A 6,000-nucleotide genomic window follows, 5' to 3' on the forward strand; every position below is an offset into this window, starting at 1 on the left:
CAGGTACAGGTGAAAGTGTCACAGACTGACACTTTGTACCTGAAGCCCGAATCTCAACAGTTTTTTGAGCATTAAAAAGTGCTTCTCAAATTGTTGTATGCCTTTGATTGATTTCCAAAAACTATTGACATGACTGTTTTGTCAATTTTGTCCAGTTGTATCATTGTGTGTTAGGTACAGGACTTGCCCATCTCCTCACTCCACCATTCTGGAAGTCTTATCTCCTCCAAATACCAACTTTTAAACTTTTTTTAAAAACAAAGATATCAAGGCATCTTCTTCAGGCACATATATGTTTTCATATATATATATATATTTTTAGTATACTGAGAATCTTAAGCATTTTTCATAAAGAGCCTTAGGAAAAAAATTATTGGATGAGTATAGATAGGCTAGACAGCATTATTTCATACAGAGATACTAAGTTGAGAATACAATAAAATATAAAGAACTTTCCATATGTCATGCTACCTCTCTGTAAAGGAATAACCATGAATCTTACCTTGTACCAATGATGTGGCAACACTTGATATTTTCACATGGTTTAGAACTCTTCCTTATCCTATTCCCAAGTTCTCCACCTGTATGCACACAAACACACACACACAGATACACACACATCTTTCCACTAATAGTGACATTTAATTAATTATATACATGATTTCCGGTTATGGCTAATTGTGGATTAGCTCACTTATGTCAGCGATGGCTTCAGACTTGTGCAGTGCTGGCTTGTTTCTTCCAGGAAGAAAGGAGAAGGACAAAAAGAGTCTGGATGTATTGAAGAGTCCCCACAAACCATTTAAAAATCCTTAACTAATGTTCCCTTGGAAATCTCTCATTATAAGTCTCTCCCTCTCTCTCTCTTTCTCTCTCTCTCTCTCTCTCTCTCTCTCACATACACACACACACATACACAATCAGTTTGTCAGTTAATTGCCTGTGGCGAAAGTTAATGTTCTAATAAACTAGGTATTAACTAATGTAATGAGTGGTATCATGTAGGTTATTGCCATTATAAACCATACTTAACAGTTTAGAAAATCAATAACATATTAAACAAAGGGTAGTGCTTCTGGAAGAGTTCCTCGGCAAACAGTTGTTTTCTGACAGATTGTGACTGATTCTTCTGCTTCTTGGAAGGTAGAACATGGTCTGCCGCCTTAGTAACTATTAAGGGTTTGTGTAAATGGCAAAATCACACACACACAGACACAGTGAACCACAGAACCATACCTCAGCCTCCATCAGTGGAGCTGCTCATTTACAGATCTACAGACTGGGGAGGGGGCAAGGTAAGGGAGGGTGGCTAGGACCCAGGCCAGATGTTTGTTTCCTTTGCTTTCTCCACACACAAACCCGTTATTGACGTGGGACAAATAATGAAAAGCAGGGAGTGGGGTGACGTATTTGGCAGTTTTCTCTAACGTGAATTTGCTGTCCCCGGCAGTCAGCAGTAGTGCTAATCTGCCACAAGTACTCTTCGTGCTGTGGCTATTGACTCAACACTCCTGCTCATACACATCACCTTGAAGCTGCCAGTCAGAGAAAAACAGGTTCACAGAAGACTCAGCGACGACAGTTCCCAAGGCAGGAGTGTCATCTTCTGTCAGAGTATATTCCGCTCCCTGGGCTTCTGGAGAGTCAAGTTAGAGAATAACTGGGAAATGTCCGTGAGGACAATAAATAGAAAATAGCATCACGCTGACTAGTCATTCTTGAAAGAATGAGTTCGTAGCCTATATACATATACACATAAATGTGTGCTATTTTCCCCGGAATCCTGCGCCCCACGCTCCGAGGCCCTTCACTAAGCATATCTCCGGAGGTTTATCCTTATGCGCAAAACCTCGTTTTATGTTTACATTTCCCTCTTCCCTACTATGTGTTCTACAGCAAAAAGTTATTAACATGAACTCATATCTTATTAACGCTCCACAGGGGCAAAGTTACAGTAAATTATTTGTAAAAGGATAAAAGAGTTACAGTCGGCCCACTGTATCCACGGGCTCCACATCCATGCATTCAACCAACTGCAGATCAAAAGGTCTACGATGGTTGCATCGCTACTGAACATCTACAGGCTTTTTTTCTCTCCATTATTCCCTAAACAATATAGCATAACAACTACTTACATAGCATTTACAGTATATTAGGTATTATAAGTAACCTAGAGATGATTTAACGATGGGAGGATGCACATAGGTTATATGCAAATACTATGCCATTTAAATAAGGGACTTGAGCATCTTTGGATTTTGGTATCAGTGAGGGGTCCTGGAACTAGTTCCCCTCGGATACTGAGAGACGACTGTGTAATGCAATGTAGAATGAAGCATGTTTACCTGGGAGACGGGAAACCTGTGTTCCTCTTCTGAGCTTGTCATTAAACTATTGGGTAACCATGAGGAAATGACAACGTCCCTGGACCTAAAGTTCTTCATATGTGCAATAAGGGAATTGGACGAGATCTTATCTAGGTCCCTTCCAGCGTAACATCATGTTCCAGTGATTACTGTGCAATTTATATGTGTTAGTCACTACACTGAGCATTTTCCCATTTCATTTGATCTTCACAACACCCTTGGGAGGTAGGTGTCATTACCTCGATTTTACTGCTGGAGAGTCACAGCTTGGAGAGAATAAGGAACGTGCCATAGACAGCCTGCAAGCGACTCGGTTGGTCCTCTGTATTCTAACGACTATACACCTGGACCACTCCTCACCTAGACCAAAATATTATTAATGACCAAAGCTCCTTTTTGTCATCAAAACTGCCCCTCTAGGATCTTGGATTTAAGATCCAGTACCTGAGATTTGGGCAAACCGTATCAATATATTGAGGCGTTTGAGTTCCAGTTGATCATCAGCCTTCTTTTTGTCGCTGCCCTAGGCATCCCCCTAACTACCATATGATCCATTCAGCAACTAAGGGGGAATGCCCGGAACTGCCTTGCAGGAACCTCTTCAGCATTAGGACCTATGTCCATTCTGCTTAACACTATACTGTAATTCTGGTTGTCCCTAGTACATTAAATAGTACCCCTGAAATTACTATCATAGCCACCCTTTCTTCCTTTTGCATGCAGGCCCGGACAGAATGAGTTGACTTCTGCCCTAAGAAGGTGTTTTTCAAAGCTCCTCGGTGAGGGTGAATGTAGATTTAGAGCTGAAGTTAATTCGGCTGAGTTGTTCTAAATCTGCTTCTCAAGCTCTTTGCCTGGGTTCTGTCCCCTGTTACTGTGATCCTATTTGGGGATCTGGCTCCCAATTACCCTACCTATCTCTGGGCTCCTAATAGGAGACTGTTTTCAGCTTTGCCTGCTGCCATGTCTGGCCTTATCTTCAGCACATGCCTGACGTTTCCTCCTCTTCTGATTACCAGGTTTCTAGATCTATTTCTTACTTTTATTTGCTTTATGGACTTACCCATAAAGTTACCCAACACCTCTTCTGATCTTCAGTAGAATTTACTCCCTCTCTTAGATTTGGTTTGTTTGAAGTCCCCGACTTCTGTTCTACCTAAAGGTATGGGCCAATGGAGAGTTGTTACCCACAGATGAGTCTGTCTATGTGTGAGATATTCTCAATTTCCTTTCGGGACTTGAGGATATAGAAGTGAGACATCCATGGAATGTTTTCCAGTCTTATTGCTATACCTATCCTTCTACTTTAAAAGTAACATAGGTATTTCCTTCTTCACTGCTTTTTTTTTTTTATCCAGTTGGTACCACTCTCCATCGTATCATATATTTTACTTATCTTGTTTATTTTGTATCTTCATAGAAGGTAAGCTTTATTAGGGTAGGATTTTTTTTTGTCTTCTTCATTGATGTGTTTCAAGTACTTGAAACAAGGTCTAGCATAAGGAGGTCCTTGGAAAATATTTGTTAAATTAATGGGTGAATGAATGAATGAGACCAGATCCTTGTGTCTTGCTGTCTTTAACCAATGAGTTCCAAAAGTTATCTCCTAATACTTTTTAAATGAAATGAACTAAGAAGAAATAAATCATCATACCAAAGTAGATAAGAATTTGGCCTTAAAGTTATGCCCTGAAATAGACAGCGTTGTGCTTGGTCAGAAGAGTGGTGGAGAACCGGTCTGTTTGACTGAGTAGATAAATTGTGTGAGCTGAGTCAGAGTGGGGCAAGAGGCCAGAGTAGCTATTGTCCTAATTACTCAGCCAGCAAACCTCACGGAATTGGCCTGTAAATAACACACTCATCCGCTTCACAGGCCTCTCTGCACAGATGGTTTCATTTGAATTTGAGTTCCCATGCCCCTTTCTAGGAGGTTTATGTGGATGTTTTTTGGCATGCTTGCCTGCCTGCTATGTGTAGCTAATTTACCTTCAGGAAGATGCTCACCCCACAGGCAATAGCAAACAGAGTTCAGATTCACTCCGCCCATTGCCGTGACAGGGGATGATTGCTATGAAGACAGTTTCATGGAAACAATTTTGTTTTGTATTTCTAGAATTGCCTTTGAATTAATTATTATCATTGTATCGATGATCTTAATCAAACTACAACAGAAATTCTCAAAGTAAGTAAGCTGAAGTAAAACACAGGTTTACCCTACCAGCTAAACTCATGAAAACCAATAACAAGCACTTGCCATGGTCATTTCAGATATAAAGGAACATTGGTTTAATACTGTGAAAACCTGTATTTATAAACACTTTCTTTCTAGAATGCTGATCAGTACCAACCAGACCTGCCTCTCCTTCAGAATACTGCTCCCCTCATAACCTCCGCGGCCTTGCTAGGTAGGTTTAGTAACCTAAATTCATGTCTCGGCCATGGTGAAGTGGTCAGGAGAGGGCATCTGACTAGCGACTCATTAATCCATGGACAGCCTTGTAGCTGTGTAGTTTGATAAAAGAATTATGCCAATCTTATTTTGTTTCTCAGGAGTTTGAACAGAAATAGAAAGAATTTATTAATCATAACTGGAGGCAGAAGCTGAAGGGATGCAGTGAGAGATACAAAAAGCTAACATTTACTGAGTCCCTACCTTGGGCCTGACACTGTCTAGCACATACATGGACTATCTTTTAAATCCCCGTAACAGCTCTATGACCTTGGCACTGTTCTTAATTTGCAGACCCAGGGAAGGTAAGTTACTTGATTATATAATAACTGATGGGATCGTGATTCAAGCTGAGGTCTATATAATTCCAGAGTCTCTTCTCTTAATCACTGCATGACACTGACTTCAGAGGAGAGTGAATTTGGTAAAGGTCATGTTAAAGTTAAGAGAGAAGAAAACCCATGAGCAAATAGATAATACAAGTTGTTTAAGAAGAAAAAATGGAACAGAATGGACCAAGGAGAAGCAAGGATAGCTTGTGAAAAACACGCTTCTCAGGAGAAAGGAGAGAGAACTGCCTTGGGTTAGTATGGCATTCTGCTGTCTGGTCCAATTTCAAACCACCTGTACCCCTACATATAACTTCAAAAATTCTCTATCCTTTGCCAATAAAAGAATCTTTAAAAGAGTCGTATGTCCCAACACCATAAAAGTCTATTTGGGAGGGAGAACAAACACAGTCATAACATGTGTGCTGCTAGTGTCCAGTTCTTTCCTTCTGTTTCTATGCTGAGTTGCCAGCCTGTGTCTCTTGGGAAGACTAGCCTGGAGGTGGGTCCCAGGGAGCCAGGCCTGGAGACCTGATGTTCATTTCTTGTTTGGGTGTCCCCTCACTGGATGGGCCCTTGACACTGAGGAAGACTTTAGCCCCAACAAAGCGTTTGGAACCCAATGCCAGCTTCTCTTTCCTCTTATGCCAGAGGACTTCCTTCAGTGCCTCATTCTGGTAACTCAAGCACTTCCTAAAAAATACCAGCCTTCGAGGTGATCTGTGCTACAGAAAAGCACAGTTGTGCTCATAAGGAGGCCTACATTACCTGACCAGCAAGGCAAATAAATCACATACGCATATATGCCATGCACTTCTGTTCGGAAGCATTGGTCCTGGCAGTCATGCAATTGAGG

Source organism: Equus caballus, chromosome X, assembly GCF_041296265.1.
Source record: "Equus caballus isolate H_3958 breed thoroughbred chromosome X, TB-T2T, whole genome shotgun sequence".
In the NCBI taxonomy this organism is placed as follows: Eukaryota; Metazoa; Chordata; class Mammalia; order Perissodactyla; family Equidae; genus Equus; species Equus caballus.